At 34.4% G+C, this 14106-nt stretch overlaps 1 protein-coding gene and 1 long non-coding RNA gene across 9 annotated transcripts in view; one reads left to right on the plus strand and one right to left on the minus strand.

The window, feature by feature from the left end:
* Positions 1-14106, minus strand: part of FSIP1 (fibrous sheath interacting protein 1) — a 70343-nt gene that overhangs the window by 26214 nt on the left and 30023 nt on the right. The gene's annotated exons all lie outside the window — the stretch shown is intronic.
* Positions 3025-3406, plus strand: LOC137475633 (uncharacterized). The gene is made up of 2 exons (XR_010999993.1): positions 3025-3134; positions 3285-3406. It is a non-coding gene; the product is annotated as an uncharacterized lncRNA (long non-coding RNA).

Consider the following 14106-nt stretch of genomic DNA (forward strand, 5'->3'; position numbering starts at 1 on the left):
CCTTCCAGCCACTCTTCCCCCAGCCTGCAATACTGCATGGGTTATTGCAGGACCTGACACTTGGTTTCATGAAACCTCATCCTGTTGGTCTCAGCCCATCTGTTCCTCTGCAGAGAACTACTACCCTCCAATCAAGACTTTAATTCAGCTTGGTGTTATCTGAAAATCTGCTAACAGTAGAGTCAATCCCCTCATCCAGATCATCAATAAAGATATAAAACAGGTTTCATCCCAACACTGATCATTAGGGTGCACCACTGGTGACTGGCTGCCAACTGGATGTAACACTGTTCACCACCACTCTCTCTGGGCCTGACTGTCCAGCCAGTTCTTAACCCAGCAAAGAGTGCTCCTGTCCAAGCCATTGGCTGACAGCTTTTCCAGGAGAAGGCCATGAGAGACAGTGTCAAAGGCCTTGCTGAAGACAAATAGGCTACATCAACAGCCTTTCCCTCATCCATCATGGGGTCACAAAAGGTCACAAAAGATCAGGTGGATCAGGCAGAACCTGCCTTTACTAAACCCCTGCTCGCTGGGTCTGATCCCTTGTTGTCCTGTATGTGATGTGTGATCACACTCAACATGACATGCTTCACAGCCTTGTTGAGCACCAATCTGGCATGCTATAAAAGCAGAACCAGATTCCAGAATTTGTACAAGAGCGATCCCATTAACTTCTATGTCACAACTCAGGTGGCTTTTTGAATAAAAAAGCCCTACTTTCCTCCTGTCCTACAGACATATGGGGGTTCTATAGCACAATCAGCCTCACCAGAAATTAGATCTAGAACTGGGGGTTTTAATAACTGTGCTAGAGAGATCCCTCAGCACTTTAAGCATATAGGTTTTACTTTTACCACCTAAAGTGCCCAAATATTATTTCTCTTTAAATTCTTCCCATATTTTCTGCTGGAAGAGATATTTGCTCACATTTCCTCCAACAAAGCTGTTACTGTGCTTTATTAAAACAACTCTGCTTATAACCATGCTAACATCTGTGAAGGGTTACATTTACTGGTTGGTTTGGATTTTTTATTAAACGCCATGACAGTAAAAGTGATTTAAAAGTGCCAGGCATTAAGCCTAAGCAAGACAGAGGTCAGTAGGGCTTATCACCATTTAAAAATTGAAAGGAGGGGGTAAATCTTTATATTTAAAACACATTGATAAACATACGTATGCAGTAATGTGAGGAAAGCCAGTTCTGTATTTGCTAGATATGTTTCCACCTTCATAATGCTCCAGGCTGATACTCACTAGCTGGTCAACTAGCAAGTTTGATTTGAGTTTAAATAAAGTAGAAGTTGATTATAATTGGAGAATGCCTACTACAGATTTTAAATACCTGTACAATCCTTCATGTTTATAAAAAGCACTGGCAGAGACTTGCAGCATTCCTCAGCAACTACTTATTAAGAGATGGACAAGCATCTAAACATGAAGCTTTTTCTTTTCAAAACACAAAATGTCCACCACAATGGACTAATATCATGTAAACACATATTTTTCCCTTCATTTACGAGATAGACACTTAGAATAATAGGAATTATTTCTGTGAGAAGGGCAATAATTTCATGAGAAGAATTCCCAGCTTCCAGTCAACATACTGAGATGAAGCAACACATTTCACATATATACAAGTTTGCCCTCAAAAAGAAAGGAAATTTGCCCAAAGTTGAAGAAGCAAAAATCTATAAAAAGGACGGGAACAGAAATGGTAGCAGACAATGGGCTCATTGTTTACAAATACAAAAACATGATAGGAAATTAGGATAAATATTAAACAATAGAATATAAGTAATCATATGGGGCCTCTGCTCCTGTAAATACTGAGCAAGATGCTGTTGGCCTGCTCTGCTGCCAAGGCACATTACTGGCTCCCATGCAGCTAGACCCCCCATCCACCAGGAACCCCAGGTACTTTTCAGTGGAACTGCTCTTCAGCCTGTAGGTCCCCAGAACTGTTGTTGGCAGTTCCTCTTTCCCAGGTGAAGGGTTTTACTTTTACCCTTGCTGAATTTCAGAAAGTTTCTGTTGGCCCATTCCCCCTTGCTGAAGTTTCTCTGGACAGCAGCCCTGCTCTCAAGTGTATTGAGCTGAGAGTCACATCACCTTCTCTGCCCTTCCCCAATCTGGTATCACCTTCAAACTTGAACAAGAACACTTTTTACACTGCACTTTATAAACACCTATGTAAATAATGCTTCTCATTTTCATCCTATTCTATAGAAAGCCTTATCCAAGCTATGAATCTCATGACTAAGTAAAATATCAAGAAATCATCCATATCCCCTCCCATCTTCAGTCAGTAGCTAAAGTATGTTTAATTTTTCAAAGTGACAGGATTTTATGCACTAATCAAAGCTTTGTATCCAGCTTAAACCAACTCTGAATATTACAACAAAAGAACCTGAAGTTACATGTCTCCTCTGACTGGCTGGATTTCTGCCATTCATGCCTACTATACAACATAATACCATTAATTGATGTCACAGTAGAAGAATTTTACTCCCCTGGAGTCACATATTCTAGAGAAGCGAGCATTCAGGACAAATACCAAATTCAGTGCCCAATTACATGCTCATGGCAATAAATACTGAAGAGAACAAGAAAAAATACAGCTATATTAATAATCATAGTGGTACTCCAAATACAAAAATATATCTCTGTAGTTCACACTCTCAACACTTCCCCACAATATGAGGTTAGAAGGGACAATGGATCAATCCTTTCTCATTGAAGGGAACTTGGGCAGAAATAACAATGTGTGATGCATTCAGAGCAATAATGCAAGAAACAACAGGGGTTGAAGGATTAAAAACAGTTTGAATTTAGACAACAAAGAAACAGACAAAGATACCAAAACAATAGCTTTACTTTTTTTAAATATTTCTTAAAGCATTTTTCAGTGATCCACTGTGCACTACTTAAATTCTTATTTCAGTATGAAGAAAAGAATCACATCAGGGTAGGTATTGTGATGTAGAATTCAACACAGCACTGTTAACAGACATTGTCTATTCATCTCTGCCACCTGGTTTTGAATCCAGTCTTACTTATGGCAACTAAAATCTTCCTGAATTTAAAAGTTTTACACACTTTCCCTAGCAGGGGAAAAAAGGGCTTCTAAGAAGGTACTGAGAGTAGGGAAAAGAATTTCCCATTCTACCTTCTTCTCTTCAACAAAAGGAGAAAAAGATCTTAAAAGAGATTCTTAAATTCCCCTCTCTGTTTTCTCGACAGAGTAGTTTCTACAGTGACTAAAAATCAGAAAGTTTTTGCAGGAGACACAAAACAGAAGGAACACACAGGGGTCAAAGAAGGAAGCTACATAACTCAAAGAGAAAACACAAAGCATGAGACAGCACTAATGACAGAAAGATTTTGTAAAAAATGAAGGGATGAGTGGGTTGCAGTGATCATAATGGTTCGATAACAACCCAAAAGGGGCGATCTCTATTATGGGGAAAACAGGGAAAGAAAGGAAGAGAAAAGGACTATGATACCAGAAAAGGCAAACAGAAGTAGATGTGGGAAATATAACACAACCAGAATTTGAGAAACAAGAAACAAGGAAAAAAGACAATTTTCTGCTTCATCAAAACAGTTGATTTGCCTCAAAATTCTATCAAGAGTAATGAATCAGCCACACCTCCAAAAATCTTATCAACTGCCCTGCTACATTACCACCTGAAATCACCTAGGGGAAAAAAGCTCATACAAAAACACCCTGCACTAAAAAGGCAACTCATGCTAAAATCAAACAGCAAAATCCAAATTTTCAGAAAACAGTACGAATGCTGAATGTTCCCTTAACAGGTCATCTCTTCCTCTTGAAGAGGAAGAGCCTCTTGTCACTGGTGTGCTCTACATAGAACAAGAAATAACATGACAAATGGATGGAGATGTGTTCATATTCCCTTCCAATCTTGCTAGTATTACAGTGCTTTTAACATGATAAAGTTATATTTTATAAGCAGAGACAGTAGTATAACTATGTTTGTTATTTCTTCTTTATGGCACATTGTTTCTTGGATGACTTCCCATCACAACATCCTCACAGAAATTTCATACCTAGAATGACTTCTAAAATGTTCAGTAAGACTGTGTCCTCAGCCACAGAGAACTAGCTAAAGGAAAATATGGTGGGCTGTTTGCAGTTTTTTTCACCCCCAATATGACAGCATTCTCTCCAAAAGTCACGTCCTTTATTTAAGGGAACCTACAAAATACTCCTCTTTCTGCACTTAAAGCAAATTAATTTACTGAGCATGATTTATGGACATGGTAATATACTCATTGTTTAAAGGCAGAAATAAAATTGTAAAATAAACTTACTTCCTTGAAATAGTCTAAAAAGCCAAACCCCAAAATCTATGGAAGCAATCAAAAGAGGATAAATCAAACTAGAAAAAGGAGGCAAACTGGTAAACAGGCAGGTACCCATGTTCTGATCTGTATATAGGGGTCTAAATGATTCAGTCAGTTCCAATAGAATTATCATTATCAATTACACAAAGAAACAGGTGAAGAAACCACATATTTTAACCTTATAAAATGAGATTTATAAAACCTAATTAGGAGATCGAATTTCAATTACTTCAGCATGAGCTCTATGCTTTCATTACACCAAAAAATCTCCAGCCCCCCAAATCATATTGCCCCCTTTGAAACAGTGATACATCTCACTGTTACTTCTTCAGAGGCATGAGTGTTTGACTTTAAACATACTACTGGCACAACTTAAATATTGTTCTCCCACACTTCTACTCTGGATGTTTGTAACAACAATTAGTTCTCCCAACATGAAAAAAAAGGAGCTGTTAATTCTATTTCCTAGACATGGAATTTTTCCAATTACTAGATGTCCATAACAGATTAACATAGTGATTTCAACAATCAGAGGGTTGCAGAAAAAATGAGAGTGAAAATTCTTGTGCTTATCCAAATTTTAAGTTACTTTTGATGATTTCCTTCTAAATTTAAAAAAATAACTTTATGAATTGTATGAATTATGTGGTTCACTTCTGAAGAGTGGTAAACACAACTTGCCAGTCTTTTTTTTTTGCCTTTACTTGCCACAAACAAGTACTCAAATGACTTTATGTAGGACTTCAAATTTAAAATTGGATATCTGTTAACATAAAAATGATGTTCAATTAAATATTTTTAATGTTAGCAAGATAGAAACTGGTCAAATTGCTTCACCTGCTAACACAAGTATTTTATAGAAGAAGAAAATTAAGTGTTAATTTATTATGAAAATAACAATGATTTGCTAAAATCTTCAGATCTGAGGAATGTAGTCACATAGTTCATATTATTCAAAATCCACTCAAGAAAAGAAACAGAATAATTGCTATTTTATCCCTACATATCTCCTTCAGACTGAGTAGTGTCTTGAAGTTCTTTACATTATTTCTAAAGTCTTCATCTTATTACAATACTTCTCCTCAGAAAGAAGGCTGATAAAATAATTTTTAAAATGTTATCAATGAAAGAAATGCCAGGAAGTTTTCTGGGTAAATGCAAATTATCATCTTAAAATAATGATACATGTCCAGCCCATAAAAGAAGATTATACATGCACTGCTTATCTGCATTACAGTTATTGATGGAAGTGAAGCAACATTTTGGTTCATTGCTGTTGTAAGAAGTGGTTGATATTCAAGTCTTAAGAATAATGCATCTAAAATTTTAATAATATATAAATCTATCTTTCACATTTCTGAGTATTTCCTGTTTCTGCTCTCATCAACATAAGCAAAACACATTCAAAGATGCATTGCAATTTTAGTTACTCTGTGTATTTAAAGTTGGTAAAGTCATGGGAAGTACACATGCATGTAACAAATGCTCACAAACAACAACCAATACATGAAATAAAAAATAGAAATAATATGAACAATTGAAACACTTAAATCTATTACTTTTATTTTTCCTTTCAGAAATATATTTCTCCAATAAAAGATTAAGCTATGTCTCTTGAAATTAATCCTGCAGCCAGATATACTCCTTATAGCCATGTAATTTAAGGAACAATATTAAGTCTTAACCATAAATCATCTTCAATATTTTGCATGCCTTTGGGTATTGAATTTTACATCTGCAGCTAGGGAAAAAAGACAACTGTCTTGCTATTACTCAGCAGGATACAGATTCCTTTTTGTAAGTGGAATTCCAGACATTCCGTCTGTTTCCCATAAAAGTAGAAAATAGTTGGTCTTTAAGTAGATCAGTAATCGCACATTTAAAGAGTGTAGGTAGAAACCACATTCAGCCAAACCATACAGCATAGCAAAAAAAAAAGTTTTATTCCCTTATACAAAATTCATGCATATGAACTATTGCTTAAACAATAATATGATTTACATATTAGAAGATTAATGTTTCCTGACCAGTAAAGAGACAAAACAAAGTTTTTAAAACCAATTCTACAAAATTATTAAATATAAATATAACTATTAAATTTTAATTTAAAATTAAACTACCAAGATGGAAAAAAGGAATATCTACCCTTTTTTTCATTGGCTCTTTTCACAGCCAGCCATCTCAAGGCGTACTAGCTACCTTGCAATGTCTCATCTGGTCATGCAAAAAACTCTTTTCACGTGATTAGAGTTATGCATCTAATTTATTATGTGCACACAATGGGCATTTTCCTATTGTGAGAGCAAATCTCCACGTTACTATGGTAAAAGCAGCAACTAGATATGCAAAGAATAATTTGCATGAGAAAATGACTCTGCACAAAGCCTATGTGCACTATGCAGAACTTACTGATGCCACAGGGTTTTGAAAATTTAGCCCTGGTTTCTATGGCCTGACTTGGCAAGACAGCACCTAAGCAAGCATACACAACTGAATACACAAATATAAACCTCATCTAACAATAATTTAAAAATCACATAGAAGTCAAACTTCACAAAAAGGATTATCATAATATTTCTGCCCACCTTTTAGTGTAGCTGGAGGAAGTTCATAGTTGTTATTGCCATAAATACAATGCAAAAAAGTATTCCACTTACCAGAAAAATGCACTTTTATCCTAGAAGTATGCATTTTTGCTATGTTAAGAAATCTCTGAAATGGTCTAGACATTTTGTTGAATTATTAATTAAAACCATCTCATAGGCATAGGCCACAATAAGTACAAAAGTAAAATAACTTTTCTGCCACTTTCAAAATTTCCAGTAATGCAAAATATAGGCCTCATCCTAAATAAACTCAAAAAAACCCTAAAACCCTAATGAAATCATAGATATTTCTTTTAATTTGCATTGCAAGCATGGACCTGCAGGATCAGACCTATATAATATGAATTTAATTATTGAAGACAGAGTGACAAGATCATAAAATATTAAATAACTAGACCCTTCTTTTTGTACTTCAACAAACTAAAGCATGTACACCTAATTATGAAAAAGCCCCTCAATTTACACCTTGACAGTAAATGCAAGTATATAATTAAAACATCTATGAAACTTCACCACCATAGAGGCATCTAAATACAAAAGTACTGACCTCATATTTTAAAAAGAACTATTATGTTGGTTCTGAAGAGGGAAAACAATTGAAACCAAAAGTGAGGAGGTAGTTATGTCTAGAAACATTATTATATGTCTTTCATGTGTGATACAAAAAAGAACTCAATAGCATGTCTGAAGTAAGACACTTTGAAATCCAATATGAATTCTTGACACTTAATCACCTTTACTGTTTAGTCTACTTGTCACAAAACCCCACTTATAGCAAGGTTTCCCATTTTATCAAAGATTGTTGTGCAGGTATATGCCAATAAAGCATAAGCATAATTAAAGGATGCCAAAAGTTAGAGATAAGCTACTGACATTTTGGACACCTTAAGCCAAACTATCACCCTGCTGTTATAAACTATAATGTAAGAGTAACACATTTTTTACGTGCATACATTCCACTTTCACAGAAAATAAGCCTAAGACTTTTCCTACTCTTTCATTTTTATATGAATGGTCCTGATAAATGTCAGAACAGAAAAACAAATATGGTAATTCATTATGAAAACTATTTCTACCATTTTCTATATAGTAATAGCTTTAACAGTTCTTTGACCATTATTCCCTTTTTCCAACAAACCCAGTAAACCTAAGTTTTAATTCTGAAAAAATGAAAAGATACAAAACAGATACTGTACTGAGCTAAAGATATCATTCATTGTGTTCTGTCTCTCAGCCTAAGTATTATATTTTGAATGGCTAGTTTCTTTTTCTTACTGCTTTGCACAACTTATATATTACTAATGTTCAAACACTAAATACAACATTTGACTTACCACCGTATTTTATTTTATTGATAACTTTACTAGTTAACAAAAGTAATTCAGAATCAAAGAAGAACAATGAAAGGGGAGAAGGATCTGGAGCACAAGTCCTGCTAGAGTTCCTGGGGGAGCTGTGCTTGTTTAGCCTGGAGAAGAGATGGGGACTCAGGGGGGACTTCAATGCTCCCTACAACTACGTGAAAGAAGATTGCAGGCAGATGGACATTCTGCCATGTAATGAGTGACAGGACAGAGGAAATGGCCTCAAGTTGCACCACAGGAGGATTAGGCTGGATATTTCTTCACTGAAAGGGTGGTCAGGCATTGGAACAGGCTGCCCAGAGAAGTGGTTGAGTCATCACCCCTGGAGGTATTTAAATGATGTGTAGGTGTAGCACTTCAGGGACAGTTTAGAGGTGGACTTGGACTCAATGATATTAAAGATCATTTCTAAACAAAATTATTCTGTACAAACCTTCTTAGCCAAAACCACACTATATATGGCAGAAATACAAATTTTTAAAAATTTATTTCCATTTATTTCAGAACTATGTATCCAATATTCTCTAGATTAAGTGAAATTATTTGTGATGTTTAGACAAATGTTTCTAACAACTTGTACACTACCAGTTCACTACAGAAGTCTGAGGTACAAGACCACTGTTTCTATTTCACTGATTTCCTACTCCAGAATTCTTTGTTAAGGCTACTGTGCTAAAACCCCATTATCAACAGAGGAAGAAGAGTAATGTTTTAAAGAAAATTAATTCAATCTGGAATATTCTTATTTAAATATGTATTTTCTCTTTCTGTCCCATTACAAAAACATAACAAAGAATATGGGTCTTGAACATTTATGATAAACTCTGTTCCAAAAGCCATAATTGTTATGGCTCATTAAACAACTGCCTAGTTTACCTGTAAAGACTATTATGCGCATGTATACTCATATCTAAATAAAATGTTCAAAAGAAGCAATAATTCTGAATTACTAATTTACAGTGTTGTACAAAAGCCTAAGAAGCAGCACAGTATCAGGCTATTCTCTCTCCATGCAAAGAGATAGTCAAGATGATACTATTTTAAAATCCATGCCACAGGTAATATATTCTGTTAGATTCATTCAAGATTTAGGACAGGAAATAACTGCTGAAAGAAATTACCACATAAATTACATTCCTTGAAACTAGATGGGCCTGAGAATGACAGACTTCTTATTTTATCCAAACTATAATACTCATCCTGTACTCAAAATATAGAATAACAGTATTCTGCTCAAAATGAAAAGACATCTGTCTACTTTCTAGTTTGACAGAAGGTAAACTAGTAAAAACCAGTCTAACAGGCTTTTCAGTTTTACTAATGGCAATCACGAGCATAGATTATGACTCGCTTTAGCTTAGAAACTTAAACTGACCTAAGACTTCAGCACACTCCTTAAACATTTCAAGTACAATCTAAGAAACTACAAGAGGGGCTTTTTTTAATATGTTTGAGGGAAGCTGACACCCAAGTACAAACAGCATTCACAGCGAGCACTTGAAGGCACATGCAGGACTAAGTGGATTTCACTTAGTTGAATGTAGTCTTTCTTGCAGTGTACACTTGCTTATATAATATCAAGAGTTCCTAAAGTGACTGGTCTTGCAATGATCTAAGTTCTTAAATGTATCTTATCTGAAAGAAATGCAGTGATCTAACAGAATATGAATTAGCAGGTTATTCTGGGGAAAAAAATCTTAGTTACCTAGAGAAAAAAAAATTAATATTGGACTTATAAATTAACTTATACAAGTAATCTCCCTGTCTAAATTTACCTGACACCTGCATAACTGCACCTACAGTTAAAACCTTCAGAATAGAGCAATCTGTATAAGCCACTTTGCTTTATGTACACAGGGATTCTGTGAAGCATCTGGCAGTACACAGAATTTTAGGCAGAGTTCCCCTTTCTAAACAAAAAGAAACTCAAAAGGCTGAAAGCTTCCACCAGCTTCCAAAATTATGATGTCATTACTATGAGAAATAGACCATATTTTTAATTATTGTTTAATTATTTGAAGACTGCATTTTTTGGGGCCAAAGTAATACTTTGACTAGTCCATGAAGCTGAAATACATGTTAATTGTCTTCAGGCATTTTGAATTAGACAGCTATGAAAGAATGAATCAGAGTACATTCATATAATTTCACTTCAAATCAAGTGTACCTTCATTTTTTTTTCCTTGTGTTTTCTTGCAATAACAAGTATCCAAAAAGTGAATGTTTTTCTTCAGAGCAGAAAGCATTTGCTATTTTCAGCTGTGGCTGACAACTGGCTCCTATGCAGATAGAGCAAACTCATTGCAGGGGGCATTCATTTCACAAAACTGTATTAATGATTAATTAGACTGTACTTTAAATGTTCTCTTACAGAGAATGTTTAGCTAGTTCAAGCCAGACAGATTGTTAAAATCACTAAATTCAAAATTTAGCTTGCTATACCATAAATCCCTCAAAACCAGGATTTTTCAATCTTGCATATTATATTATTTTTATACTATATTACTTTATTAGCTTTTACACTCTTCTAAAACTTCTGTTCAGGACATTAGCAGTTCTGTTGTATCAAAGAGCTGAAAATCATTCCCATCTTTACCTTGTTTAGTTTGTTTCCTTTTGTCTACATCACATTTGGACACCTTTAGAAGAAGAGTGTAGGCTTTTTTCAGGCAACAATTTTTCCCTTTCAGTGATACATGGAGATTAATTAAGACAACTTGACTGTTCTCTCTAGCTTTCACCAGAACATAAATAATATTTCAGCATGAGATTCTGGTGTCCTGTACCAAAACTACACATCAACACAACTTAATTTAACCTTACTAAAACTTTATATTTGCAGTTAGCAAATCTGCACATTACCTGGCAGTTTATCGTTTCAAATACATAATTGGGAGGTAAACCACAGAAATGGTTTTAAATTGAGAAGATTAAGAACAAATTGAATTAGAAAGTGTTTGCTGTGTTCCAAAAATAAAATGAGAGTAAATTAAAAATCAGAATAAAAATTGCACATTAAAATATGTTGTCCTCACAGTGCATTATGTTTTCTGTTATTTGCCTGCTCAATGGAATTTATCAAAGTAAACTCCATATTCAAAACTAACTAAACATAAGAGGAACAGCTGTGATCTACATTGCCCTGCTTAACATGGTTAGTTCACTCATACACTCTGAAACTCAAAGAAAAACACTACAAATAATAGCAAACAGAATACAAACAGGAAGCCTGAGAGACAGTAGAGAAGGAAAAGCTAGAGTCGAGAGCTCCATCCAAATACATAAGCCAGTATGTGGAGCTACTGTAACAGGTTCTACCAATGCCTTAGAGATCTACATAAAAGAAGCATTTTACTTTTATTTAAAAGTATTTTTTGTAATAGAATTACAAAGTTGTGAATGAATAACTTTAAGAGTTAAGGATGGAAGTGGAATTAAACTTTTCAACAAGCAATATGTAGTTTGACAATACTTAAGCACATTTTCCCCCACAAAGTATTACTTCCCATGGATTTTGGTTGAGTTCTGGGTTTTTTCCTCCTCTGTGGGATTACTGGGAGGTCAACTGTGAAAGTACAAGTAAGATTTGGCCTAATCATTTTTTACCTGGCAAAAATCCAGATAATAAGTCATGTAGTATAATATAATTAGTAGCTTGGCATTGTTTTGTTGTATGTATTTGCTTGTGAAGCAAGTTCAACAGTTTATCAAACTTTAACTGTAACACATCTCTACTCACTAACCAAGCTCTTTCCATCCCATAATCTCAGCACAAATTACTGTTTTTATCCACTGTTACCTGTGTTCTCAGATTGTATCTGTCAAGCATAGAAAATACACTCATGAATGTCTTACCAAATGAAGTATTTACTCAAAGATCTGAGTATCAAAAGCAAGTAGTAACTTCAGCATTCAATATTAAAATTATTCTGCCCAAACAGATCTCTACAGCCAGTCATACTATTCTGTGACTTCTCAAAAGTTTGTAGGATTATGGCAGGTCTTAATTGATGCAATTTTTCAAGAAATAGTAAACATAAGAGCCCTAATGAAGGTAATTATATAGCAAGAATTAATAACAATGCATAGAGTAGATACACATACAGAAAATGTGGGTTTTATTTAAATGGTTTACCTAATACTATCTTCAGAAAAGGTTTACAAAAATGAGAAAGAAATAGGATTCTTCAAAAGAGAAAAAGTCTTTAAATGTCATGTACCATCCATCTGGCAGATTGGAGGTGCCTCTTCTTTAACCGTATCAAAATGTATTCAATATGCTCATAGAAAGATTACCCCAGTATTTAACAGTACATGTCCTTAGTAATTCAAATTCAAGCTATTAAAATAAGAGCTTATTTTTGTGTACCACCTTTGTTTCTAAAGGCCACTGAAGTGCTGCATGAAACAATCTAAATTGTCAGTTAGAAAAAAAAAGACAATCAGCTGTTGAAAAAAGATTACTGAAGGACAAGGGAAAAGAGGAAAAGGATCCCAACCAAACAACATACCAGAGCAGAAAAAATAATTACCTTACACCAAAGAGTAGTTGAAGTAGGAATAATAAAATTAGCTGAGCTGGAATTGGTTCTGACACTAGTGTTTATTTCTACAATAGTTAAATACAATTCTGATACATAAAGATTAAAATTCTTATAATTTCAGTTTTGTCTCACTGTTTACATTGCCAGTTTCATGTCCAGAATGTAAAAGGAAATTCATCTGCTCTACTTGAAGAAAATCAACAAAATAGGGAAAACAGTTTTTATTCCAAAAGTACTTGTAAATTGAAAAGACAGGAATTTCAGCATCTTTTGAATGCAAAGATACTTCTTATAAATTAAATAACTTAAATATCTTGCACATTATCCCTCAGGGGTGGAAAGTAAGCAAATTTTACTTTCCATCTTATTAAAAGATCAGAGGTTATCTCTAATGCAGCAGTTTTGTGGATTCACATTTTAATGTAGAAAAAATAGTCCAGTAAAGCAAAAGACAGTTAACTGTAGCCTAACACTGATGGCACAAGTTTCTGCTCTTGTTCTTTCCATGACACTGAATTTAAAAGAAAAATTTAAATCAAAAGATTGCAGTTACATCATCAGCTTTGTTACTTGCCCACTAAAACCCTGGCCATGTTTTTTTGTGTCCACTACACCATTCATAACATATCCAGTTCTCTAAAATGCTTTGACTTCTGTAATGCAATACCAGAAAGAAAAAAAAAATTATGCAATAGACTATTTTTCTTTTGAAGCTTTTATTTTCCAACACAATTTTTCCAATTTTAAACAGCATCAATCGCCCACTTCATCTTTATTTTTTTTGCCCAGTCTTGACACATGCGGTTACTTATCACATGGAGAAAAAATATCTGCTTTACCACTATCATCTGAGAAATCTGCATTTGGATTCTTGATTTAACAATTTCCAAAGCTTCCCAAATGAGTAGAATTAATTGTATTAGCGGGGGAAAAAAAAAAAACACAAAACAAAATAAAACAAAGCCACTAATTTCAGCTTACTTTCCTAGATTTTCCATAGTAGCTTAATCCCATAAAATCCAAAGTAAAGCTTGTTAGATAGAAAAGAAAAGTGCAAAGCTCCCCATTTAAGGACTAGTTACAACTCATTAAAGTAGGGACACATATAATTTGAAGCATTAGAATGCATGCTGAAATATAATTAGTGGCTATGAATCAAACCAGGATGGATTGAACTAATTCCTGGAATGCTATTATGGAGAGTACCTTGTGGAGAAAGAA

This window comes from Anomalospiza imberbis, chromosome 6 (genome assembly GCF_031753505.1).
Source record: "Anomalospiza imberbis isolate Cuckoo-Finch-1a 21T00152 chromosome 6, ASM3175350v1, whole genome shotgun sequence".
Classification (NCBI taxonomy): domain Eukaryota; kingdom Metazoa; phylum Chordata; class Aves; order Passeriformes; family Viduidae; genus Anomalospiza; species Anomalospiza imberbis.